General features: G+C 45.0%; 3 long non-coding RNA genes across 7 annotated transcripts in view; 1 reads left to right on the top strand and 2 right to left on the bottom strand.

Annotated features, from left to right (window-relative positions):
• The window catches only part of LOC144245969 (uncharacterized), a 203,554-nt gene extending 191,284 nt beyond the window's left edge, over positions 1-12,270 (top strand). Inside the window, exons 5-13 of one of the 2 annotated variants that reach the window (XR_013339561.1) lie at positions 1,872-1,935; positions 2,014-2,055; positions 2,149-2,201; positions 2,304-2,347; positions 2,429-2,688; positions 4,066-4,375; positions 11,294-11,357; positions 11,612-11,689; positions 12,178-12,270. This is a non-coding gene — a long non-coding RNA (uncharacterized LOC144245969). Of the gene's footprint in view, positions 1-319; positions 583-1,871; positions 1,936-2,013; positions 2,056-2,148; positions 2,202-2,303; positions 2,689-4,065; positions 4,376-11,293; positions 11,358-11,611; positions 11,690-12,177 lie in introns of those variants that run through there. The other variant, XR_013339562.1, reaches the window with a different exon arrangement.
• Positions 7,351-19,982, bottom strand: LOC144245970 (uncharacterized). Of its 3 annotated transcripts, XR_013339563.1 has the most exons (6): positions 19,787-19,982; positions 19,573-19,692; positions 17,932-18,006; positions 17,719-17,810; positions 12,170-12,223; positions 7,351-7,722 (listed from the first exon to the last, which is right to left on the bottom strand). It is a non-coding gene; the product is annotated as an uncharacterized LOC144245970 (long non-coding RNA). The 3 variants fall into 3 exon arrangements; XR_013339564.1 differs by lacking the exon at positions 7,351-7,722 and having other exon boundaries at positions 11,559-12,223; XR_013339565.1 differs by lacking the exons at positions 7,351-7,722; positions 17,719-17,810 and having other exon boundaries at positions 11,559-12,223.
• Positions 19,983-24,367: 4,385 nt separating this feature from the next.
• On the bottom strand, positions 24,368-25,646 carry LOC144248921 (uncharacterized). 2 transcript variants are annotated; one of them, XR_013342103.1, is made up of 3 exons: positions 25,540-25,646; positions 24,892-25,384; positions 24,368-24,634 (listed from the first exon to the last, which is right to left on the bottom strand). It is a non-coding gene; the product is annotated as an uncharacterized LOC144248921 (long non-coding RNA). The 2 variants fall into 2 exon arrangements; XR_013342102.1 differs by lacking the exon at positions 25,540-25,646 and having other exon boundaries at positions 24,892-25,520.
• Positions 25,647-25,921: the final 275 nt, after the last annotated feature.

The raw sequence follows: 25,921 nt of genomic DNA, 5'->3' as shown, positions 1-25,921 counted from the left end.
AACACGGCTCACCCTCTACACTTCCTGATGTTGGTTTCGAGGAGGTGCTTGTCTCTTCCAGGGCAGGCAGAACTCTTGCTGGCAGCAGTTTTGCTCCAGGATTAATCCTGTGCCATTCAGAACGAAAAGATGTTGAAAGTCACTTGGGGCCACAGACCTCGTGACCTGACCTCTGCCCTTTTTCCCTGTAAAACCAACCTCACCCTCCCTGTGTGTTGATGTCTGTTCACTCAAGGCGTGCTGCTCTCCAAGGGCTGCCGGAGTTTCTGGTGTCGGCAGGTGTGGTCTGTGAGAAATCATTCGCTGTTTGCAATTTTGGAAGCGCAATTCCTGTTTGGCCAGGGGAAAGACTGTTAATTATCTTTGAAATGAAAATCTGGCACCCCATTGTTTAAGGGTCTGGCAAGGGGCTGTGTAGGGGAGGGAACACCCCACAGGACCTTTCTTCACCTCATCCCTCACTCCTAGGTGTAGCAGCTCCCTGCGTGAGCAGCTGCTTTCAGTGCAGCTACCTGGGCACACCTGCCAGGAGCTATGGTCGGAACATCCAGCAGGGACCAGGGAGCAGCCGGACCCACCCAGGCACGGAGCATCCCTTGGAGAAAATGCCAAGGGAAGAGCCCTCTTGCCAAGGGGCAGCACCTGAACAGGCCAGGCAGCATGTGGGGTTCCACGGGAGAGCTTTCAACTTTCCCCTTTTATTATGTCAGTCCTCCCCTAGAACCCCCAGACCTTCCACAGCACTCCCAGAAAAAAGAGGGGTTATGGAGAGAAAAGGGGTTTCAAGTATGGGAAAAAGCTTCCTTTTCCGTCATTTCTTGCGTTCAAATAATGAGGAAACGCACTTCCCCTGCAATTTTAATGGTCTCATTTGAGAGTCCCTGCCTTTTCTATGCTGTTAGGGGTGCTAATTGACAGGGAATCCCCATATTCCATTTTTTTCCAGTTTAAATAGAGGGGGAAAACCTTGACAGTGTCGTTTATGGGTTTGAATTAAGAGTAACCATTTTTGTTGTCCTAAGGCTTAAATTGAGGGGGAAGCCCAGCTATCTCTCTTTCTTAAGGGTTTGGATTGAGGGGAAAATCCCTCTGTCTTCATCACTGGAGAGATTTAAAGTGAGGAAAGCCTCTCTTTTCCCAGTATTCAAGGGATTAAATGAAAGGGCAGAAGCCATTTATTTGCCACAGTATCCATTTCAGTGGAGGTAAATTCCCCATTTCCTCATTTTAAGGGATTCACTTGAAGGAGGCTCTTTTAAAACGATTTTTCAGCATTTAAAACTACCTTTCAGGGCACTTCTTTCTGTGCCCTAGGACTAAGTACCTCAGAGAAAGGCAAGCCTAGCACATACTTAACCTTTATGCTGCCCAGGAGCCTATTATTTTTCTTATTTATAATGTAGTTAGTCCTAATTAGTAACCCTAAGAAGAAGACTTAGACTGTTCATATAATTAGTATTTTTCTCCACCCTTAGTCTCATGTTGAGCACTACTTAGTAGTCACTGAGGAATAATTATGTAAGTTAACAGCAAATTACCCAACTTATCTAGATATGCTGCCTAAAAACAAAGTTTTATTTCTTACCAGTTTTTTTGCCCTTTCGCTCCAAGTAGTTGTAGAAAAAAGAGCTGTCATTTCCCTGAAGAGTTTCCTTCTATATCCAGCCCTTTATTCCCCTTGAATTCAAGCCAGAGGAGCCGAACAGCTGCAGCTGCTCTGAGGGCTTTTCTACTCGGTGGGGTTTGCCCCTTCCCTTTTCCTGGGTGCCACGGGAATGAGCGGCGGGCCCAATCAGGGTATATTAACCCCAGCCTTTGCCAAGGGGCTTCATTCCCTCAGCCATTTCACACTAGTCCTAACTTCCTTTCAGATGCAGACAGTTCAAATCTGTGGCAGAGAGCCCCAGTCCTGGGTGAGGGTGCTGCCATGATCAGGTCAGTCATTGTTTGCATTTGCAGGGGAAGCCTAAAGGGTGACCGTGTTAGAGCAGTGTTCTTTGCCTTTATTTTTAGGAGGTCCAGGCAGATAGCAGCAGTCAAGGCCCTGTGTGCCAGGTGAGCAGTGGACAGAAGGAGTTGTTCTTGCTCAGGTTTCAGGTTTTGGTGCAATTCTAAGCATCCACTCTTGGTTACTTTGTTTTATTTTAGGCAGTCATCTTGCAAGATGTCTCTGGTCCGGATGTCTGGATGTCCAAGGCCAGGTGGGTGCAAGCGTAAGGTCTGGGTGGGTGTGCTTTTCAGGGCAGGGGGATGTTGTTTTTACAGTATCTCAGTGTGGGTTGTTTTGCTTTGTTTTTTTGCAGGTGCTGTCGCTGCCCTAGCTGTGTGAAGGAACAGAGGCGAGCGGGTGAGTTGGCATTTTGGCACAGTGACTCACAGGTGACCCTTATGCAGCAGCATGCTAAGTGTGTACCTTTTTGTTTTTCAGGTATCCTCCAGGCAGCTTGTGGAGTCAAATTAAGACTTCAGGTGAGCCGGGGCAGCGGTGTGTCGGAGTTTCGGGGATTCCTCTTTTCGTGGGCACTAGTTGCATTTTCTGTTTTGTCTTAGGTACCCTGAGGAGGAGCGTAGCTGAAGTTTGGAAACAGCAGCACCGAAGCTGATGCAGAGAACGTCTCGCCGTCCACATCCAACTGACATTGGATTCCATCCGGTTGTCTTGCAAAAGCCAAGTGCTGGGGCCAGTAGGTGGGAGATGGGGGGAAAACCTTTACTATCACAGGAGGCTATTTGATGTTAGCTTGGAGAATAGGCCCATAGTGGGACGGGCCCCTCGGGAGCAAAGGGAGAGGGTTTCTCCTCAGCCCCCCCAGAGTCTTCGCCGGGCAGGGCAGTTCCGATCCCTCTCTGGTTCTCGTGACGTTCGCATCGGCGGCCTTCTTTGACTCTTGACGTTGTCGTGGATCTTTTCACCATAGGAGCCCGCCTTCATGTCTGGAGCTATAGCTACAGTCACCCTGTAGTCATTTCTTCCTTCTCTAGGCCTACTGAGCTTCTTAGGCTTCCTCTTAAGTGCTTTGGCACTAACATCTTGAAAGGAGTTGCATGTCATCATCAAGTGCTACTGCCCTAGGGCTTTCTTTTCTTTGGCATCATCAGCCCATGGCTCATCTTGGGCTAGGAATCTTGGGTCCATAAGGTGAAATTGCCAGGCAGTTTCCACTTGTGTCCGTGTCACGTTGTCTGTGTCCGTGTCACGTTGTCTGTGTCATAGGCCTTTGTTACATCTCCATGCTTTAGCAACATCATTTTGTGCCGTATTGGCCATATTTTGCTCACGTACCTTCCCGGATATCAATTATTCTGGCATTTTTACATATTTACTTTTTGGGTCCGGACGATGTACACGAGATGTTCTCATCCGTCTTCATTCTCAGTTTTGGTAGCCCTTCTCATGGACTTCCGTATGGAGCTTATTAGCCCCTCATCACCTGACCACAGTAGTTCCGTAGCATCTGCCTTCTCAAAGGATATAGGGCTCAAAAATTAGTCTTCTGGAGAATTATATCAAGTCCTCACTTATCTTGTATCTCTGTCAGCTTATGTTGTATGCACTTATGATGCACCTACCTGTGTCTGCTTCTATTGTATGTGCGTATGTTGCGCCTACCTATGTTAGCTTATATTGTTTGTGCTTACACTGTACGTACCTACGTTGGCTTATGTTGTTTGTGCTTACACTGTACGTACCTACGTTGGCTTATATTGTTTGTGCTTACACTGTACGTACCTACGTTGGCTTATGTTGTTTGTGCTTATACTGTACGTACCTACGTTGGCTTATGTTGTTTGTGCTTATACTGTACGTACCTACGTTGCCTTATGTTGTTTGTGCTTATACTGTATGTACCTACGTTGCCTTATGTTGTATGCACCTCTGTTGTGGCAATTATGATCGGAGCTGCCTTGCCCGGGCAAGTAGTCACGCTCAGGTAGAGCAGTTATAAAGCTTTGCCGTTCATCTGTTCTCTACGGGGTTTGGGGTACAACACTGATGGGCCCAGAGTTGGTATAGCTCCTAGCTCTCAGATAGTCAGTCACTGACCGCCTCCCCTTGTCTCGTAGGTCCCCGGGTCCCTACAGAATTTCCTGGAATCTACCATTTGACATGGAGGTCCTGCGGTCAGAAGAAGCGTTTAAGCATATTCTTCAGTGCAGCGTTTCACGTAAGGGTGGCAGCCAGCGTGTCAGCAGAAGAATGTGTGAGAGTGTGACTGTCTGTGTCTGTCTGTGAGAGTTTGTGTGTGCTTGTGTCTGCAGCTGTGTGTGTGTGTGGAGCAGATACAACCTTGTGTGTATGGCCTTTGCCTTTCAGGGGGGGTTTTCATCAGGCAGGAGGATTTTTTGGGAGTCTCCGGAGCGAGTTGCCGTGAATGTGAGTTTGTGCGTAACGCGAAGGGGGAGTGCACGTCGGCGGAGCGTTTTGCGCCGTTTTTGTTCTGGGTGCGTCATAACAATAAAAGTGTTGTGGACTTTTCTGAAATGGAGACACGGTTATATTGTGTCAATATGTATTTGGCTTGTAGTACATTATATTGTTCTGTCTTTGCAGTTGTTCCTGTCTTTTGATGTATTTTGCTGTATGTAAATTGGACTTGTACTTGTGTGCCTAGGTATGATGTATTCTTTGTTGTATTTGTCTCTGTACTTGCATTTGTATGCATTGTTTCCCTGTGTATTGCTGAAGTTTAAGGGAATAAAGATTAATCAGCCCTAATAATGATGCCTCTTACCCTCTGCCCTGCCCACCATTCATCTCCTGTCTTTCTTTGGTGTGGTTGAGTCCTATCATTTTCACCCTTTTTCTCCCTTTGCCTCTTACTTTCCTCCTTAGTATATTACTCACTTTATCCTTCCATGTGTAACTCTTTGTCTCTGCCTGTGTTTTCCTTTGTTTCCATTTCTAACACATCTCTATGTTTCTCTAACCCTATTTCCTTCTCACCCTATTTTCTTCCATTCCTCTACATGTATTTCCCCATGTCTCTATGTCTGTCTCTTTCAATCTAGGTTTCACTATGTTTTCTTCTTTTTTTTTTCTTTGTCAGCCTTTGTCTTTCTAACACTTGCTATCATTGTCTTTGTCTCTGACCCTTTTTCCTTTTCTGTCCAACTTTAACTTTTTTGTCTAACTCTCTATTTCTTTCTCTCTTGAACCCTACCTTGTGTTCAGTCTCTCCATTTGTTTTCCTGTAGGTTTTCAGCTCTATTTCTTCTTTTTCTTGTCTCTCTATTTGCTTTTCTCTTTCATTTCAAGTGCTTCCTTTTCTGTTTGTCTTTCACTCTTTTTCTCTTTACCCCACCTTTCTTTCCTCTTTCTCTGCCTTTCTCTTTCCAATCTGACTTTTTTAGTTTTTCTTTTTATCTCTGACTCTTATTTTTCTTGCTCTGTTTTCTTCTTACTCTCTCCTCTTCATTTTTTTTTTCTCACTCTCTCCTCTTTCTTCTCACTCTCTCCTCTTTCTTCTCACTCTCTCCTCTTTCTTCTCACTCTCTCCTCTTTCTTCTCACTCTCTCCTCTTTCTTCTTCTTCTTCCTCCCTTCTCTTTTTCTTCCTCTTACTCTCTCCTCCTCTCTCCTCTTCTTCTTCCTCTTAGGCTAAATACTTGTATCAGACATTTTAAACAGGTCTTTTATACAGAAGTGAATACATTAAAAGAGAAAGGAAAAGAAAATAACTGGTAATATATTTCAAAAGTCAAACCAGTATTTAATTTCTGCATCAAGTATTGCAATCAAAGACACCTAAAAGATTCACCTTTCCATAAAATCAAGGTTTTAGTTTTTGAGATGGTGGTTTACTTATTTAGGTGGTTGTTTTTTGTCCTTCTAACAGCTTGTATTTTTAACTGTTCAGTCCATCAGCAGACAGACACCCTGTCCATCTTAACATAGGCTAAGATGGCCATAAAAATAGTGCAGGTGATGACATTGGTTAGCAACCTTTTCTTCTTCATCATCATCATCTCACATTAACAAAGAGAGACGAAAGGCACAAGGAATTCAAATTATTAGCTTTGAGAACTGAAATAAAAATCTTCTTTCCACAATTAGCCTACATATAGTGGCATTAGAAATACCACTTTAAGTTCTGAAAGTACTGGAAGGAATTTATACCCAAAGGATCCTAATTCTTTGGTAAGTCAAAGCTGCCATTTGTACCTGTGAACAGTATCACTTGGAGAAAATGCAACACTTAGGAAGAGTTTTAATTGTTTTTTTCATTACTTGACTCTGTCATTTTTTTCTGAAGTTTTTACAGCTTCTTGCATTCAAATGAAGGAAGATTAAGGCTGGATGGTTAAGGTTGTAATGCAGCATTTCAAAGTAATATTAGTGAAGATGTACTAGAAACTGCATTGCTTAGAAACCTATTATTTCAATAATCCTTTCTCAGAACTTCACAAAGGTCCTTTTATTGTGTCTCTGATAAATAAAATGTGATTTCTATTTAGAAAGAATTAAGGTAGTGAAGACTAACTAGAGAAGAACATGCAACCTTATAGATACTGAGGCAAAAAATAAAGCAAAATGGTTAGTTGCTGGTTCCAACTGGTATTTTTAAGTCTGTACGGCTAAGCATCTCTATCTTATATTTGTGATCTTTCTGCAATTTTGTATTTATGGGGTTTATGCCTGTTCAGAGTAATTAGTGTTGTTTACATTAGAACAAATACTGAAATACAAAAAATGAAAAGTTATTGGCAAATGGGATACAGAGTAGCAAATCTGGAAATTAGACGCTGCTGATATTTATCTGTAATGAAATTTGGCATAGGACCAGCAATAGCCAGAAGTAGGTAGAATATCCTGTGATACAGCATCTGAAATTCATCAAAACCCCCCTCCAAATTACCTTCAGTATTGTAAAAGTTTCCATTCTTTTTATTATTTGTACTTTATTAGAGGCATCTTGTCAGTACTACTTTTTCTTAGCCTTATCCGGAGATGCTTTCTTATGTCTGACTCCTGAAAGCCTCTGTGCAGAACCAGAGTTCTGCAGAGCTTTTTCCCCTGTATTCCTTCCCTTTTCTGTCTTCCCAAAAGCTTTTGGGATTTTGGCTTTTACACCATAATTTACTTAATTGCCTTTTCGTGTCAGATAATTCTTATGCATATAACATCTCATTTTTAACTACCTGCTTGGTATTGCTACAACATCAAAGAATTTATAAAATTATTCTTTGTTCTCTTATTAGATTTTTTGCTTTGTCCTTACAGAATCTTCTCTGATAAATAGAAGTGGTAGTGCTTTTTATTTACCACCTTAATTTCCTGCAGTAAAAAAACACTCTATGTTCATTAATCATTCAATGACAAAGGATATTCTGTATTGGAGCCAAAATTGTATACATTTCTAAGCAACTACAGCATTTTGCTTTATTTTCTTAAATCTGTTTCAGAGCTTTGATCAAATTGCACTCTCCAATTGTTTTCCAAAGGGTGTAATAAGAGAAAAAAAATAACCATTTTTATAACGAAATTTCAAGCAAATAAAATCCTTAAAGGAAATTTGATTCTGTAAATGAGGACTAGGAAGAGGAAGGTCATAAGAAGTTACATCATCGGAGTTTAACCATCCCCTTAGCACACTGATCTAAAACAGGAAAAGCGTATGAAAAACTGCAGAGGTGTCTTCTGAGAAGGTATATGCACATTTCACATACTTCTTGTTCTGTATCTTTCTTCTAAACAGTGATTAAAGCAGCTCCCAGTACAGATCTGTAACAAATTCATGAGCAAATCTGATAAAACGTGTCTTTGAGTAAACTGTGAACCTAACCTGACAACTAAGATAAATAGTTTGTCAGTTGATCTAACCACACCATTCTTTTCTCCTGTATCTGGTTTCTTTTCTTCAGAATTAACCCAGTACTTTCTCCCCCATCGTGCTTTACAAACAACCTCCCTATCTGCTTTTTGTGCCCTATGAAGCCAAGAGGAGCAGTGATGCACAGGAACACTGAAACTCCAATGTCTGGTCAACTAAATCTGGATGATGCTCTTTAGGAGCAGCAGAATGATTTTTCTAACTGCAAAAACTGTTATAATACCACTTATTTAAACTTGATTTCCTGTTCACTTGTGAATTGATTATTTGACCTTAAATTGTTATGTTTTTTTTGACCATAAAGCCAGTTCTGATTTGCTGAGTTGATGCAGTAGAAAATACTTATATTTACATTGTTCAGCTGTTCGCAGGTAAAGTTGCATGATTCAATAGCCACTGGACATGCTGAGTTCTGACTGGCGTGTTAAAATTTTTCTAATATGTGGGAACTCAAAATGTCTCTCAGACATTTTTAGAGGTTCCAGGCCTTGGTCAGAGGCATTCTAGACCCTGGCAGACAGCTGAAAAACAGCTGTGATTTTGAGTTTGAGCCATGGAATGAATTGCCAACTTTGGAGGTGGAACAAGCAATCACAAAAGGTTAGATAGTATAGTAAAAGTAGTTACAAAGTAGAGGGGAAATTTTTTTAGTATTGTACAGGGGGGTTTTCACTTTGTAGGTGGGGGTCAGAAGTTCTAAGATGGAGGAAAGTGGGCTGATCCTGTTCTTCCTCCTTCTTTTTCCTTACCTCCATGTTCTTGGTGATGTTGGCACTGACAGATCGGTTTAGAGTAGAAAAACACTTGGCAACTAGGTAGTAGGTATTGGGGAATAATTGTAAACATGTTATACGTAATATATCTTATAAAAGATAGCAGCAGCCCTGGGCGGAGAGGGAGACGAAGAAGGCAGCAGATCGAGAGGATGTCAGGGGGTGTGTGTGCCTCTACCCAGGCCGCTGATCAAACAGCCGCAGTCCAAGAACATAATCTGTTAGATAACTAGCGATAAACTGCCTTGAGACCGAACAGCTAAAGCCTGCGGAGTTTTTCTTTGGAAGCACGGGTTGGAGGAGGAATTTCACCACCACATGAGACCCCAGAGCAAGGCCGGGGTTCTCAGAGTAATAAAGATGCACCCTTTGTTTATCCACCTTTGTCATTTATACATCCAGCTGTGAAGCTCTCCAGCTTTGCAGTGCTGTTTACTAGGACAATTGAATACCATAACTTCCCAAATTTTGTGTACGTGACCAATCAATATGCAGATTTTATAGCCATAATTTCACACACAGATAATTTGTTAATCGGGCTGCACGCTAAGCTGAGGAAAGCAACACAGCAAATAGTTTTTGCTTTTTTGATAGTTTCTGCCATGTTGAGCTCCCATTCTGTCCATTGGTAATGATTGTACCTCTCATGGGAGGAAATCTGACGGACAAACATACAAAACAATCCACTATTTGGCATAGAGGGAACTAACAACAATAACAGAAGTTTAATATTTTGCTTTCTTTGTCACCTAAGGGTGTGAAAGGTATTCTAGTTCATTGAGTTTATATTCTGCCGCTGATCTTTAGCTGAGGGACACAAAGATATATGTGTTATGCGTGTTTGCATATTTATGTGTTTATATATGCATGTAGATATAGACATATAAAAACACATAAATACACACAGGTGGGGGTGTATGTATATGTATGTATTTATATATATATATGCCTGAGGTCATATGTGTGTGGGATTCAGTTTGTGTTCTGTTAAACCCAGCCCTCTGTGTGTGTGTGTTTGCACCTCGTCCACAGGAGCTGGTTACAGTGCTGGCTATTGAACTGTTGTTGTTTTCAAGCTGTAATTTATTTGGTAATGATATACAATGTTTCACAGTGATAAGGAGTCAATAATGAATATGTTATGCTTTAACATCATAAAGACATCCTTAGGAAAAAGTCCCTGTCTTTCTCCAACAGTGATCCATATGGTGTGCTACTAAAAGGAGAAGATCTCTGAGTGAACAAATGTGAAATAATACAGACTTAATCTTTATTGCTCTTTTCCTATCAAGATAGCCTTTGTTGTCTGGCCTATGAAGACACTGCAAGACTACTCACTCATACAGCATTGTTTTATTGTTCACTTTTATTTTCTCTAAAGCAGACCGGGGTTGTTTTTTTCTTTTTCCTTTGCATATGTCTTAAGAAGTTGACCTTTAGCTTTACTAATGCAATTAATAGTTTTTGCTTCCTATCTCCTATAAATGATGTTGGTGAAATAGGTCACCTGATTTCATGTTCTAGTAGGTACAGTCAGAGAAAATTCTGGATATGTAAATTATCATATTTAATTAGCATTATTTCTATCCTCTTTATTACACATTTTGCAATACTATTGATTGTTGGACCTAGAGTATCTTTTGTCCTCAAGCCACACACCTAGAAGTCACCTAAATCTTCATTTTTTCTGAGGATAATTCAGCTTGGAATAATTTTTTTAAATCTAGATTAAGAGTAAATAATTTAAATGGAAGTTTTGACAGGACCACACGTATAAGGTTTTGAAGTATTTCAAGACTACGAAAAATTGCTACCCTGTCATCTGACTTTTTAGTCTTTATCTAAGACATAAACCACATGTTTGTTTGATGTTTGATTTTTTGTCATAAAAGGAGTAGGTGCTTTATCAATAGACTTTATTTTAATCAATACTGCCTCGATTATTCCCTACATGAATCCAATTTTTATTTCTACTGTCTAGAGTGGGAAAATATGAGAAAGAGTTCCCCACATCAAATCCATCTGCATCATCTCAGAGGCTGCCTTCAGTAGCTTAAACATGACTAAACCCCTCCCACTGTTACACTGGAAAGAGTCTTGATGACTCAAAACTTTAAAAAAACCTTGTCGTTTTCACTCCATTTAAATGTGTCACTTTTAATAGCAAAACAAGTAGAGAAATTCCAATGTGAACTCATTTTAGAGCAATGACCAAGTATTATGAATATTTGACTGTATTTAATCTTTCAGCTCCTTTTCTTATTGCATCCTTAACCCTACTCCTGAAGGGACTTGGATTTAAATACAGTAGAATTTCCAGTGTTGAGCAAATCTCTGGTTTCATACCTGAAGATCTCCTTAGTTCAAAAATCCACTTTGTAATTAATTTTATTTATGCTGTGCAACTCTGCTTTCCCAGATATTAAAAAGCATATTGGCAAAGAATATGACATTATTTCTTGAATAAAATGACAGGAAGTAATGCAGCAAGATTTTCTGCCTTGAGAGTCACCTGACTTCTCCATTCAGTGACTTTATATTCCTATTCAGGGATTATTATACCTAAGAATCCAGAGTATAGCCAAGAGAATAGTAATAGAGAAGTTCTAACTGTAATGCTGATTTTCTACTGTTTGTTACTATTTCCTCACCCATAAAAGGCACTTGTAATTAATTTTCTGTTCCCTAGGACCACCTGTAGAAGTAAACTTCACTATTGGTGATGAGATTTAAACACGAAGAAAAAAAGCTGGGTAAGTATGAAGTTGTTAAACTCGCTGTCACGAGACTGTATTGTTGAAGACTGTTACAGGGATGATGGGATTCTGGGATAAGTTTAGCTATGAAAACTTAGTTCCATTTCATCAAGGAGGCTTAAAAGAAGACCCAAATTGGGTTGTTTTTTTTTGCTGTTGTTGTTGGGTTTTTTTTGTTGTTTTTTTTTTTTTTAAACTGAATATTTTTGGAAAAAATATGAAGTAGTTATCTCTGACATTTCTATTGACAGGTGGCCAAGACATGTCTGGGGAATCGTAATGATTCAACATCTCGTTTGGAAGCAGCAGAAACAGAGACAAGCTTTCAGGTATTCTCTTCCAGAGTAATTTTTGGGGTTTTACTAAAAGGTCTCATGAGATTCAGTTACTTAAAGTAGACTTACACATTCTTCACCAAGTTCTGTCTCAAAAGAGAAGACTACTTAATTCAGACTTTGACTGTGTCTGATTGTAATTGATCTGTTCAAAATTATTTCTGGCTGGTAACAATTTGCAAACTATTAAATATTTGGAAAGCTGGTAGTCAAATTACTTAATTTGACAGTGTCATGTGTATAGCCCTGGAAGCAGGAGTAAGGAGAGTTTTCCAAAATAATTGAATATTAAATACCTATGTGGTTGTTTATATATATATATATAATATGCAGTGATATGAAGCTGTATGTAGCATCAGACTTGTATGGTTTTGCACTTAGAGATCAGGACCCTTTTCTAGGGACAATTCCAATTTTAACAGACTTTTTTATTTCTGTTTATGTATATATGTATTCTATACACCATATTTTTACCTTTACAGAAGTTTCACAGCCCTCCATGGACTAAACCTGAAGATGAAAAATCACCTGAAGAAAAAGAGAAAAAATACAAAGAATCAGTTAGTACACCAGAATAAAAACTCTAAATGCTACTAACCTACATTGAAAAATGCCAATCACTTCCATTTTCATGTTCTGCTAGCACAAAGGCATGAAATGTCCCAGGTTTCTAAAGCATGCATTTTTCACTATTTTATGAATGTCTGTAAATTAGTCTATAACAGACCAGTTAGTACCTTCCAGCAATAATCCAAAATTGATGTTTGAAGAAGTGCTTTGTAATGCAGTCCAGTTTTTGAACTCTTGTTCTACCTTATCAGTAATTGTATACTATAAATTACCCATTTTGTAAACAACAGTCATTCTCAAGTATATTTCTCACTGTTTTATTTCATGTAATTTTGTGGCAGATTAGTTCTAATATTAAGAGGCAGTCAATGTGGAGGGGGGAAGATATCTGTGTAACCATATTTGAAGTACAATCCTTAAGTGCAACTGCAAAAAGACAACTGTGTGTGTGGGGGGTCCATGTATGCTTACCTTTTAGTAATTCCATCTCAAATCTAATTACTTACACAATAAAATATGCTTATTTTCTTCTTTCTTTCCTCAGTGCTATCTTAACTAGTTCATTTTTGAACACTGAAAAGCTGACAGAATTGGATTTTAAGGGATGGAGATGGAGAGAATCATTACTTTAAGGATTCAAGCAAAAAAAATGTGCAGGTGGTACTGAGTTACAGTGTCATAGCTTGGATGGCAGCCGTGGGAAGTCGGTTTCATCCCTTGTGTTTGTGCTGATCTCGACGGGATGGAATACACTTCCAAGGGGAAAGCCCTGTTTGGTCCACTACAGTTGGCCTTTGATCCCTCCATCGGGGAGGATTGATTGGAATCAGCTCTGTCACTCATGGATTCTTTCCGTTTCTCCTTAGTCACACTATGACAAGAAAGCAGAAAAGAAAGGGAGAAGAGAGAATGTTTTTCTTTTTTGGGTGCATGTCATTATTGGTCTAATTTAAGAATTCATATGCCATATCTTTTTGAGATGCACATCTTTCAGGAATGGTTGGAATAGTAAACTGCCTGATGCAATGCTATCTATCCCTAGCAAGAATTGTCTTAAGCATTTGTAACTTGTAAACTTCCACCTTGGTCTTAATGCACACCTCAGCACATTTTCAACTAGATTTGAAGTAGTTATAATAATTTACTTTGTCTTGCTTTGTATCAGTTTAAAAGCAAATAGACAAATCTTTAACTTAGTGATGCTCTGTCTTCAGTTTTAGCATTTAAGACTTTACCTCTCCTTCAACAGTCTCCTTCAATACCTCCTTGTCCTTGCTGGTGTGAAAAATGCATATTTTATGATTGGCTTTTCGCAAAGGCTATAATGAATATTCTATGTGTAATGTTAGAACGTTATGCTGTGTTAATTCACTTAAGTAGTGTGTTAAATACAGTTTTAGGTTCTAACCTAATGTTAAAATAGAGACTATGTATGTGGGGAAGTTTTTTTTTAGGAATGAGATACTTACTTCAAAGAACACCTAAATCTTCCAAAGCAGAGGAATTTATGGCTTTTATCAGAAGAAGTTAATTTCTTCAGGCCTTACTCAGACTCAAAGATGCCAGGGGATTAAAGGAAACAATTAACATACAACAAACAGAGTTTCTTGTTTAAAATAGAATGCATTCGTAACCATAAAAGATATATAAATATGCAACAAGTATATTAGTTTAAGGGTGATTCCTTTATTCACAAGTCATGCTTTTCGTAACTTAATGTCCGAGAACATCCGGACGTCCGTAATTCTTTACTTTTTTTATTGTCTTGTAATTGTCCTAACTCTAAACTTTAGTACTCTAGTGATATTATTATTTTTATAACCATTTTATTATTATTAAACTTTTAAACTTTTAAAAACCAAGTGATTAGCGTTTTTCACACTGGTATGAGTAATCTTTCACCCTGACATTTTGTATGTGCTCCTCTACTCAAAGATAGATAGTTGCAGTTTCTCTGCCTTTTTTAAAACTAAAAAACCTCATGAGCTGACCAAATGATGACAAAGTACAGCTTAAGACTATCCATGTTAAGAGCCAAAAGACACGAAATCGTGGCTATGAAATTAATCAGGTAAGAGATATGTGGCTCTTTGCATTTGATCCTAAATCTTGCTGAAGACAGTCTGCTTTCTTTCAAAATTTTCAGTGGGCAAGACACTTGTGGTTTTGTCATATCTACAGCTGGCATTAATTTCTAGTGATGCTAAAAGCAGCATTTCTTTGCATGTGACAGACCTTAACTGAGAAGGTCACTGGAACTCTGTTTCAGTCACCTGTCAAGAAAGGATCTGCACTGCGCAGTGGTTGAAGCCCTCCAGCAGGACGAAAGCCAACGAGCACAATGCTTCCTGTAGCTTTAGAAAGAAGCCTTTGTCAGCAGGATCCCCTTCATCAGGCAGCCTGGAGTAGATACTATCCACAGGGCTCCTTGGCTGCCTTGGTCACGGGTTCTTGCCTACAGGCTTTGGACTTGCTCGTGGCTGTTCTTCAAACACGGCTCCTCACGTGGAATCCACTTCTTGGTGCAGAGGACAATCCCTCCATCTCCCCTTCCTCCCCTGTATCTTCTGACCAGGCTGGAGCTCTCAGTAGTGACACTGCAGTCATGGGATTCATCCCACCACATCCCAGAGATGCAAAAGGCCGTAACTTTCCTGCAGCACAGCGGCTTCCAGCTCCTCCTGTTTCTTGCCCGTGCTGCAGGTGTTGATGGAAGGCGCCTCAGCCTGCCTGTCAGCCGTGTCACCTTCCCAGAGGAACACCCCTTTTCTTCCTTTCTCACAATTTTCTGGTGTTTTCCCGCCAGCTTTTATTCCCTTGGCTTTCCTGACAAAGCCAACCCTAGACTTGCCTTGGCCTCTTACCACTCCCTGGCACTTCACTGCCTTGCATGCCCATCTCCCGCCTTGGATAAATGAGGTTTTTGTTTTAAATTGGTAACTATTTTTATATTAAGAGTTAATAATGTAAGGGCTTTTTAATTATATGGATTATTTGTAATGTTTTTTATTGGTATATTAAGTAAGTAGGTAAAAAATGGATTTTTTTGAGAAGTGCTAGATAAATACAAAGTATTTAAACTTGAAACTTTAGTGAAAGTTACTTAAATGTTTGTTTTAGGTTGGTTAATTGGTCAAGTGATATAATTAAAAGTAAATAAAGTAAATAGAGTAGAAGTATAATATTTGATAGAATTTTATACTTTGAAAGTTATTAAATAAGATTTTTATAATATTGATTTTTATATTTATAAAGAAACCTAAAGTTTATATATTTTGGTGGGTGCAGTACAAGACGTCAGGTGTAAGTTGCAATTCTTGCATAATCTACATTTGTATTTACATAGTGTAATATATCTGTGTATTTACATTGGTGTTTTGTGGAGTGGTGAGTGTGTTTTTTGTGTGATCTGGTTTTATGTTCCTTATTGAAATTTACTTGGGTTTTTGTACTTGTTGAGATATAGGTAAACTTTATGTTTTGATATAAGAAATAAGTATTGTTAAGTTTTGTTTTATAAAATTGTATAGACTTGCAAGATAATGGTATAAGTTGTTATAATTTTTCAGTTATAAGCATGAAGAAATATAAGAATAAAATAATGTATGTAGCAAAGAAGAAATTGATAATAATTAGGAATTACTTAGATAATATCTATAATTAGTAACATAGGTGAAATTATATCATTAGTAAGTATTAAAAGATGGTACATTATTTTAGAGTTTTTAACAATTGATAAATGTTAAATTAGTAGTAAGTTAAATAATTATGTGTGGATAATGATTTTTTAAGTTTAAAATAATAAGTTTATTTGTTATATTGATAAAGTTAAATTGTTAAGTTAAAATTATTTGAATTTTATTTTTGACGTAGAAAATATTTGGGTTTCCTGTTAATTATTTTATTTAGGTAGATATAGGGTTAGGTTATAGTTTAAATTTTAATTGGTGTATGTTACTTAATATATTTTTATATAATGTTTTTAAAAATAGTAGTTAAGAGTAAAAATGTTAGGATTAAAGATGAATCACATTATTTAATAATTGGATTTTTTAGAAGTGTTTTTAGAATATATTTGAATATAGTAAACTTTTTTTTAAAGATTTGAAAGTGGTTATGGACAGGATTGTGAGTTTGGATTTGGATATTGAGAGTGTGAAGGTGGAGGAAATGTATGAGAGAGCGATTACTTAGTGTGAAACTTAGAAAAAGAAATTAATGTTGTAGTTGAGTTTTATATTGAAGTGATTTTGTAATAATAACTGAGGAAAGTGATCAGATTAACAGTTTGGAGGAGGTTTTTAATGAAATATATTTTTTTTAGTCTTGAAAAATATTTAAAACTATGAGATAAATTTAGGTTAAATTATAGAGTTAGTGTAGAGATTAGTTAGAGAGTTAACTTGTTTTAAGAGCTGTAAAAGTAGAGAAAAAAAAAGTAGGAATTAGAAATTTTATGTAAGAGTAGAGATTGTAATGAAGAACAGAATTTTTGATGAAATTGATGATACAATACACTGTATTTTTTTTACTTCTGAATAGGTGTTTGGTAGTGTTTTCTTTTAGTTGTTTAAATTTGAGTTGTTTTATTTTTTTTAAGAATATTAACCATATACTGTATAGTTTAGAGAAGTGATTTTTAATAAAACTTAGGATAGGTTATATTAAATAACATTTAAATTTAGATTGAATGAATTTTGATAGTAAGGAATAATAAACTTAATTTTAATAGATAAAAAGAAACTTAATGTATTTATTTAAATGTATTGACATTTAATTTTGTTTGATTTTATTAACACTTAACATATTGAATGTTGTTATTTATAAATATTGAAGGTATTTTAAGTCTTTTGGTTTTGGAGACATTTTAGCTTGTTAAGATTATTACTTATATCTTTACAGGGTGGTTTTATTTATTGGGAAATATGTTTCTCAGTAATAGATTTTTATTTATGTTACATTTTAAATGGTACTAATTTGTGTAGTGGGTTTTGTTAAATGTAGGATATTGATTAGATTGTTTTATATTTTTTGTGGGCTTGGACAAATATTTATCTATACAGTTAGGCTTTTCTATATTTGAAGTAAGTTTTGATGGGGTTTTTTTTTAAGAGTTATTGATTTAGAATTTTAAGAATATTTGGTGTTTGGAATAAATAAAATCGGGGGTTTTTTGGATACGGTCGAGCTGTATTTTTAGTGTTAGCAAGGACTAGTTTTGGTACGTTATTTTGATTTTTTTTGTTTGCTTACGGGGAGGGTCTCCTGTTAGATGTGGAAGCCTGAGACTGGCACAAGGACTTTTTATCTAATGCTTGATGAGTCTGTTTTATGGGGAGGAGGTGTTATTTTAAGTTTTATAAAATACACTGAGAATTAGTTAAAATCATGGAAGAAACATTATTGTAATTAAAGGGTGCTACGTTTGAAGAGCTATAAATCTTTTTAAATACCTGCTTGATGTAAGGTGAGCTTAATCTCCTTTTTCTGCCCCAGAAAGCATCGGGCACGTCCACATCGATGGCACCACCTCTGCCCACTGCTCCTGCTCCACCCGACCAAAAGCAAGAGCAAAAGTTGGTTGGGCTTTAAGAACTTGCAATAACTTTGAAGCAAAATAAATCCCATTTTCCCCTGTGCTTTTTCCTTTCAGGTGCTGCACTCACCTCTGCGGACACGCACCGAGCTCTCGCTGCAGGAACCCGTCAGGCCTCGGTGGCTGTGAGTTCATGTTCTTCTCCCTGGGGAAGAGGAGAAGAATGTGATTAAATAAGTAAATAAATAAATAAATAAATAAATAAATAAATAAATAATTGCTGAGGAATTGCAGAAATGTTTTCTGGAGCCTTTCCCCTTCGGTGCCCCTGTGCTGTGTGGGACACGGGCAGAGGAGCCTCGGGCTGGAAAGGGGCAGGAGAAAGGCAAAGGGACCCCCCGGTGTCCCCAGGGCACCGTGGGGACAGAACGGACACTGCGCGGGCACGGGGAGGCGAGGAGTGACAGTCTGGGCCAAAATCCCAGCTCACCCCAGGGAAATTAGTGAGGGACATTTTGGAGGGGAAAGCTGAGGTCACGAGTTCACCCAGCCCGGCCACGTTGTGTTTGCACAAAGAGGCACCAGAGGTGAAGGTCAATCCTGAGCCAACCCTGCTCAACCTCTAAGTCCCAGAATAAATCCTACAAGCTGCCCACTGAGGGACTAAAAATACATAAAAGAGAACCAAGAGCATTCCGAGAGCAAACCAGAAGGTTCCTGGGAATCCCGTTGCAGTGTTGTCACAGCCTTTTTGACAGAGCTGTAAGATTTTTATTTCAATGCTGCGTTTCTCTCCTGGGATCATTCACTCCGTGGGCTGTGGGGATTTTTTGGGTTTGAACTCCCTCACGGTGGCCCTGACACTGCTCAGAAGCTGGAGGAAGAGCAGAGCCAGTGCTCCTGGCAGGGGCAGGGAGTTTTCCCCCACAGCAGATCCAGCAGCTGCCCTCCAGCCCGGCCAGGAGGGATCTGCTTTGGCTCCTGCAGGGACAGAACGTGTTCAGGTGCTCCAGGTGACATTCCAGCAGCCTCATCTCCCATCCCTGTTCCTGCCCCTCCTGCTCTCAGCTCCTGCCCCACCAGCTGTGCCAAGGGAATTTGTCCCACCAGCAGCAGGGGAAGGACAAGAGCTCCCACCCTGGCACTTGGATTGTCCCGCTGGGGGATGCTGCCTGCTGGGATTTAGATCATTCCATACATTTGGCTGCTGAAATTTCCCAGCCCAGGGGCTTTAGCACAAAGATTGTTCTTTGTATGGTGCCTGGATTTGGGGTTCAGTATCAGCTTTGCTAGTTCAGATGAATTATACCCACAGCCCCAGGTTCCCTGCTGAATTCCTGCTGGAATAACCTGACAGTGCCTCGTGGAGATTGGAAATTCCCATGCAGAGCTGCCACTTTAGCACCAGCTGTGTCAGGAACCAGCAGAGGTTCCAGGGAAGCTCAGTGGGATCAGGACAAGGACAGGTCTCTATTCCACAGAACTTGCTATTTAAAACCCTCATCCCCCAGCCCCAGGGATGTGTCTGGGGTCACTTGACAGAGTTCCCTGGAATTCAACTGATTTCACTCCCCGGAGCTCAGGCTCCAGTTGATGTTTTAAAGCAGGACAAGGCAGTGGCTGGATGAGCTCCCGGCCTGTGCTGAGGCAGAACATCTCTCCTGCAGAAGCTCAGCTCCTTTCAGAGCCTCGGCAGTGGCCTCTGCATGTCCTTTCCCCTCAGGAAAGGGATGCACATCCCTGCCTGCAGCACATCTCCAGTGGGACCCACCTGTGAGAGTTTTCCATCCCTTCTGCACCTCCAGCTGGCTCCCTGGAAATCTCCAAACATAATTGCACTCCAACCTCTGATTTCAAGGCATCTCCAAGGCTCTTGCTTGGCATTTAGTACCTGTGAAGGAAGATTGCCTTGGCTCAAATGCTGCTGGTGAATGATGGCCTCAGGCTGGAAAAGAGGGAGGAGATTTGGGGTGGCTGGAACATACCTGGCAGCTGTGTGGGAGGTCAGAAACAGGGATTGCTGTCAGAGCCCCTCTGCAAACGGCCGTGCCTCCATTCCCAGGTAATGCCAGCCGTTCCCTGGGGTCCCTGTGGGCTGTCGGTGGCGTCTGTCCGGGCTGAAGCATCCCTGCGTGCCTGTGGGGAGCAGCCCCTGGCCGAGGAGCCGCGGGCAGCCCTTCAGCCGTGTCCGTGCCAGCGCTGTCCCGTGCCGGGACGTGCGCTCGGCACGCTGCGAGCCACGGGCAGGGCACGGCAGCTCCCGCCCCGCAGAGCCAAGGACAGGAGGTGCTCTCTGCCCTTCGGAGCTCCGGCTCCTCCAGCCCCGCACCGGGCACAGCCGGAGCGGGAGCAGCGGCCCCGGCGGAGCGGCCGCTCCCGGCCGCGGCGCCGCAGCCCCGCTCGTCCGGCGGGGCTCCCCCGGGGATGCGGACACGGGGCGGGGGAGGCGGGCGCTGCTGCTCGCAGGGGAGCGCGGTGGCCACGGGGCTACCGGGGCGGGGGGGCTCGGCATCCCGCGGGGGCTGCGGGGCGGCTCCGTGTCCGCCCGCGGGGCCGGAGGCGGCGCTGCGGGAGCGGCGGTGCCGATGGGGTCCCGGCCCCGACGCAGCCCCGGCTCCCCGCGGCCACAGCGAGAACGGGACCCGAGCCCCGGCGGGACCCGAGCCCCGCGCCGGCCGCAGCTGGAGCGGCGGCGCCCGTCCCGGAGCGGCTCCTCCCGGCCGCGGCGCTGCCGGTCCCGATCCCAGCCCCGATCCCGCCTCGACCCCCCGGCCCCGGCACCCCCTCCCTGCCCGCCGAGGAAGGAGCGGCTCCGCCCGGCTCCCCCAGCAGACACCGGCGGGACCAGAACCCGAATCCCGATCCCGATCTCAGCTGAGCGCCTCAGACGCCGCGCAGGCCGGGAGCTGCCCCGATCCGATCCCCGCACGGAGCTCCGAGCGCCGGTCCCGCCGCAGTCCGTCCGAGCATCCACACAGAACACGGGGCGGGCGCGGAGCCGCCGCCATTTACGGGCGGGGGGCGGGGCCGGGGGCGGGGCCAGCACAGGTGCGCGCACAGGTGCGCGGGGCCCCAGCGCGCCTGCGCGGGGCGGGGCCGCGGGTATTTAAACCGCGGGGCGAGCCCGGCGGAGCCATTTGGTGCTGGGCGCTCGGAGCGGGAGGTTGCGGCCGGTCGGGCTCTATATCTCTTTTTCTTTTGCTTTTGTTGCGCGTTTCTTTTCTTTTGTATTTTTTTTTCTCTATGCCTCTCTTATCAACCCTCCCTTCCTCCCCTCCCCCACCCCCTACACCCTCCCCCCCCCCCCAAACCCCCCCCCCTCCCTCTCCCCCCTAGCCCTCCCCTCCCTCCCTCCCGGGCGGGCCCCCCTACTCTCCTTTCCTTGTCCTCCCTCTCTATTCCCCTACTCACCCCTACGCTACCCTGTTCCTCCATCCTTTCCCTGTTCCTTCTCTCCCCAGCCGGGCTCCCCCGTGCCCCCTCTCCCTGCTCCCCCCCACGCGCTCCCGGTTCCTCCTGCCGCCTTTCCGTGATACCTTTCCCCCTCCACATATTCCGCCTCCTTCCCCAAAGCTGCCTTCAATCTTTCTCTTCCTTCACCCTGCCTTCCCCCAGCCCCCTGCACACCCCGACCTGCCCCCACCTGCCCCCTGTCCCTGTCACCCTCCCCTTGAGCGCCCCCTCTGCTCCCCTGTTCTCGTTCCCCATTCCCCTTTTCCTTCTTTCCTCGCAGCCGCGGGGCGCCGCAGAATAAAGCCCAGAGGGCCGGAGCCGGCGCCCCCCGCCCTCGCTGGGGTCCCCACACGGGGCCGGAGCCGCTCTGCGGGTCCCCCCATTGCAGTCTAATACACGGCCCGACACTGCCGGGGTGCGGCTTTCCCGACATCACACTGGGGGTCGGGCTGGGGGTCGGAGGGGGTCCTGGGGGGAGGAGGGTGGGGGGGTTAGGAAGGGCCCCCTCATTAGGAGGGGGTCCCGGGAGGGTGGGGGGGGATAGGAAGGGCCCCCTCCGGAGGAGGGGGTCCGGGGGAGGGGGGCGGGGTGGAGGGGGGGGCCTTCCCCCCTCCAGCCCCGGCCCCTCCCCGGGACCCCCTCCTCCGGACCGGGGCCCGGGGGGGTGGGGGGGGGGGGGAAGGGTGGGAGAGCTGGGGGGGGGGGGGGGGGGGGGGGGTGGGGCGGGGGGGTGGGTGGGGTGGGGTGGGAAGGGGGGAACGGCCGGCCATTTGTTTTTTTTTTTTTTTTTTTTAATGTCTGTTCACGGCACAGAGTGACGTGCCCCCCCCCACCCCGCCCGCCCCCCCCCCCACCCCCCTCCCCCCCCCCCCCCCCCCCACCCACCCACCCCGCCCCCCCCACCCACCCCCCCCGCCCCCTCCCCCCCCTCCCCAACCCCCCCGGGCCTCGGTCCGGAGAAGGGGGTCCCGGGGAGGGGCCGGGGCTGGAGGGGGGAAGGCCCCCCCTCCACCCCGCCCCCCTCCCCCGGACCCCCTCCTCCGGAGGGGGCCCTTCCTATCCCCCCCCCCCACCCTCCTCCCTCGGGACCCCCTCCTAATGAGGGGGCCCTTCCTAACCCCCCCACCCTCCTCCCCCCAGGACCCCCTCCCGACCCCCAGCCCGACCCCCAGTGTGATGTCGGGAAAGCCGCACCCCGGCAGTGTCGGGCCGTGTATTGGACTGCAATGGGGGGACCCGCAGAGCGGCTCCGGCCCCGTGTGGGGACCCCAGCGAGGGCGGGGGGCGCCGGCTCCGGCCCTCTGGGCTTTATTCTGCGGCGCCCCGAGCCCCGCGGCTGCGAGGAAAGAAGGAAAAAGGGACGGGAAGAGAGGAGGCAGAGCGGGGCATGCGGGAAGGTGGGGAGGGAGGTCGGGCTGCGGAGGAAAGCGGGCGGGGAAGGGAAAGGCCGGCAGGGGGAAAGAGGGACGGGACAGAGGAGGGAGAGAGGGGGAATGGAACGGAGCAGCGGGGCAGGGACAGGTGAGGGACGAGTGGGGGGCGTCGCGTTTGGGGGAGGAGGGAGAGTGGGTTTAGGGGATAAAAAACAGAAATATGGAGAAAACGAAGGAAGGGTAGATGGTGGGACGGGAGGCCGAAATGGGACGAGAAGGAAGAGGAGGAAGACAAAGAAGGGGAATAGGAGCAGAAGGAAGGAAGAGTAGAAGGGGGCACAAAAGGGGAGCGAAAGCAGTCGGCTTTGGGGAGGACAGGAAAACGGGGGAAAGGCAGGGAAAGAAGGGGAATGGGAGCAGGAGGAAGGAAGAGTAAAGGGGGGAAGGAGAGACGGGCGAAGCTGCGGAGCCCGCACAGAACCCACCACCCTCACTGCGCTCCGAGTGAGCAAATGGCGGCTGCAGCGATTCCCGGCACTTAAATAAGCTCGGCCCCACCCCACGCAGGTGCCCCGCGGTCCCGCGCACCTGAGCCAGCGCCGGCCCCGCCCCTGAGGCTCCGGCCCGGCCCCGCCCCTGAGGCTCCGGCCCGCCCGGGATGGAGGCGGGGCCATCGCTCCCGGCCCGCCGGGATGGGCCCGGGGCTGCCGCTTCGGCTCCCGGCGGTGCCGCCTCTGCCCCGGCGGGCGGGTCGGGGTCTCTCTCGGGCCGGAGCACCGGGGCGGCGCCGGGGCCGAGCCGGCGGCGGCGGCGATTTCCCGGGGCTGACCGAGACCGGCCGGGGCGCGGGGACACCCGTGCCGCCCCAGCACCCCCAAACCCCGCCGCTCCCCGCCGTGCCAGGGAATTTTCTTTTTCCCGGTGCAGGCCGAGACATTTCTGTGAGAAAACTCAGAACTCAGGGGTACGGGGTCTGAGGGGAGAGAAGAGATTCTGGTATAAATCCAAAACGCGTTGTGAAAAACAACATGGAACGGCTCATTTGCTCTCCCAGCCCGATTTCTGTGTGACCGTCTGTGATTCCAGCTGCTCCGCTGGCACTGGCAGCCTGCGGGGCTCGAAGGACTTGCCAAGTGCCCAGCACGACAGAAAAGAACGGGAGAACTCCCCGGCTCTGGCAGCGGAGCCTCTCAGCAGTGTCCCGAAAGCCCCGCAGTGCCAGCATCTCTGCATGGAAGCTGAGGGGCTCCAGCGCAGCCCCTCTGCAGCGTTCCTCTGCAGCTGGCACTGCCCAGCGCCCCTGACCAGGGTTTGGGGTCCCTGCACAGCCCCCGGCGCAGCCCCCTGGCTTCTTCCAGCTCCCTTCAGCCAGGATGATTTTCTCGGGGGTAGGAGCACCCAAAGCCAGCGGAACTGGCCTCAGCCACTTTCCGTGGGATCTCTCCTCTTCCTTCCTCACCAAATTCCCACTGTCAAAACCCAGCTTGAGGCACAGATCCCCATCCCCTCAATCTCTCCAAGGAATTGGGCTCGGATTTCCCAATCCAGCAGGGCAGAAATGCTCTTGTCCTTACTGTACATCCTAATTGCAGTAATGGCTCAAGAAATAATTGAAAGAAATTAAAGGAATGAAGAGAAATTAAATAAGAGCTGCCAGCTCCAACTAAGGGATGTTCAAACCCCTTACCAACAATTTGCTTTAATTAACCGACTCAAACAAAGTAATTAACACCACATTGATACAGTATGATTCTTTTTAATCGAGTTATAGATAAATATTGCAGAATGTAAAAACCTTTGTAAATCCAGAAACTCTTTCAAGAGAGAGACAGGGCACAGCTGCAGAGAGTCTTGGGGAGTTCAGGGGAAAAACCCCAAAGTTTTCAGTGTTTAGCATCTCCCACCCTGTCGTCACTGACAGCAAACACGGCTTCAGCCTCAGGAAAACACAGAGAGTCAGGGATTTTACAGATCCTGGTCTCACCTCAGCCTCTCAGCAGGTACAGTCTGCAGGGAGAGGGAAGAAAAAGGGTCAGAATGGACAGCCTACTTCCAGAAAATCATCACCATTCATAAAGCACTAAGCAGAGCTGTAAGAACTTCCCCAAAGGTTCATTTCCCTGTGGACTGAGGGCTCTCAGTTGAAGCACAGGCTGGACCTGCCAGGGACAGACTCCAGGAACCCCAGAAGTAAAAGCCACTGGGCCAATTCCATAAAACATTCCAAAATCAGGCTCCTAGGATGTGACCATCTCCTCTCTCACCTGGAGGTGGAAGCACAAGGAATGATCTTCCCTCCTGTGGGTTTTCTGGGATCTGCAGTGAACCGCAGGGGGAAGAAAACAAAGCCTGAATGTTTCGCACGACTGGAACAGAAAAGTGGGGAAAAGGGAGGCAGGGGCACTGCTGGGGTGATAACTGGGATCCAGCCTCTCCACACCAATGGAAGCAGAGACTGAGTGACAGAGCCTTTGGGACCACTTTGCTGGGATTCATAGGAAAACGGGTGAGTTTTATTTTGGCAGTAAAGCCAAGCTGCTTCTCACCTCATCAGCCGGGTACAGCAGCAGCACCCGCAGGAACCTGGCCAGGTGGCTCTGCCTGGCAGAGGGCTCCCCACTTCCTGGGAATTGTGTGCTACGGGGCTGTGCCACTGGCCATTAAAACAGTTCCCACCTGGCCCTTCACAAAGGCAAGGTGCTTTTTCCATACAGCAAATGGTTTTTGAATTAAGAAGGTAACACTGGTAATACTCAACTGGAGAAGAAAAAAGTGAGAGCTGTAAAATTTTCCTACGCCAGGCAAAAAAGAAAGCCAAATTAAAACCAAAACAAAAACTAACATAACAATGAAAAAAACAAACCATATCAAGCATGCTTCAAGAGAGTTTAAATCTGAATGAAGTAACTTACTTAGAAGCTTGAAAAGCTGCAATGCTGCAAAAATCTAATGCTGCAAAAAAAAAGGTGCCTTCCCATCCAAACCCATCTGGAATTCCACAATTCTGTGAACAGCTCCAGGCAGAAGGACTAGATTTCCATTGTGGTTCGAAAATGCTGCTGCAAGAACACGAAGAGAGATTTCATATACTGTTAAAGTGGCACAACCACATCAAAAATTACGTTTGGAGGTAAAGTGGCAACTCTGCAATTCCAGCTTCTGATACCAAGGACACACGGAGGGCTGAAACCTGGAGGTCCTTACATGACAGGATTTCTAGATTTCTAGAGTTACCCATCCCCAGTTTGCTGCTTAGGGTTAGAAAAGGTGGAATTCTGTTCTTAAGGGGTTACC

Source organism: Lonchura striata, chromosome 2 (genome assembly GCF_046129695.1).
Source record: "Lonchura striata isolate bLonStr1 chromosome 2, bLonStr1.mat, whole genome shotgun sequence".
Classification (NCBI taxonomy): domain Eukaryota; kingdom Metazoa; phylum Chordata; class Aves; order Passeriformes; family Estrildidae; genus Lonchura; species Lonchura striata.
This window is presented reverse-complemented; position numbering and strand designations above follow the sequence as displayed.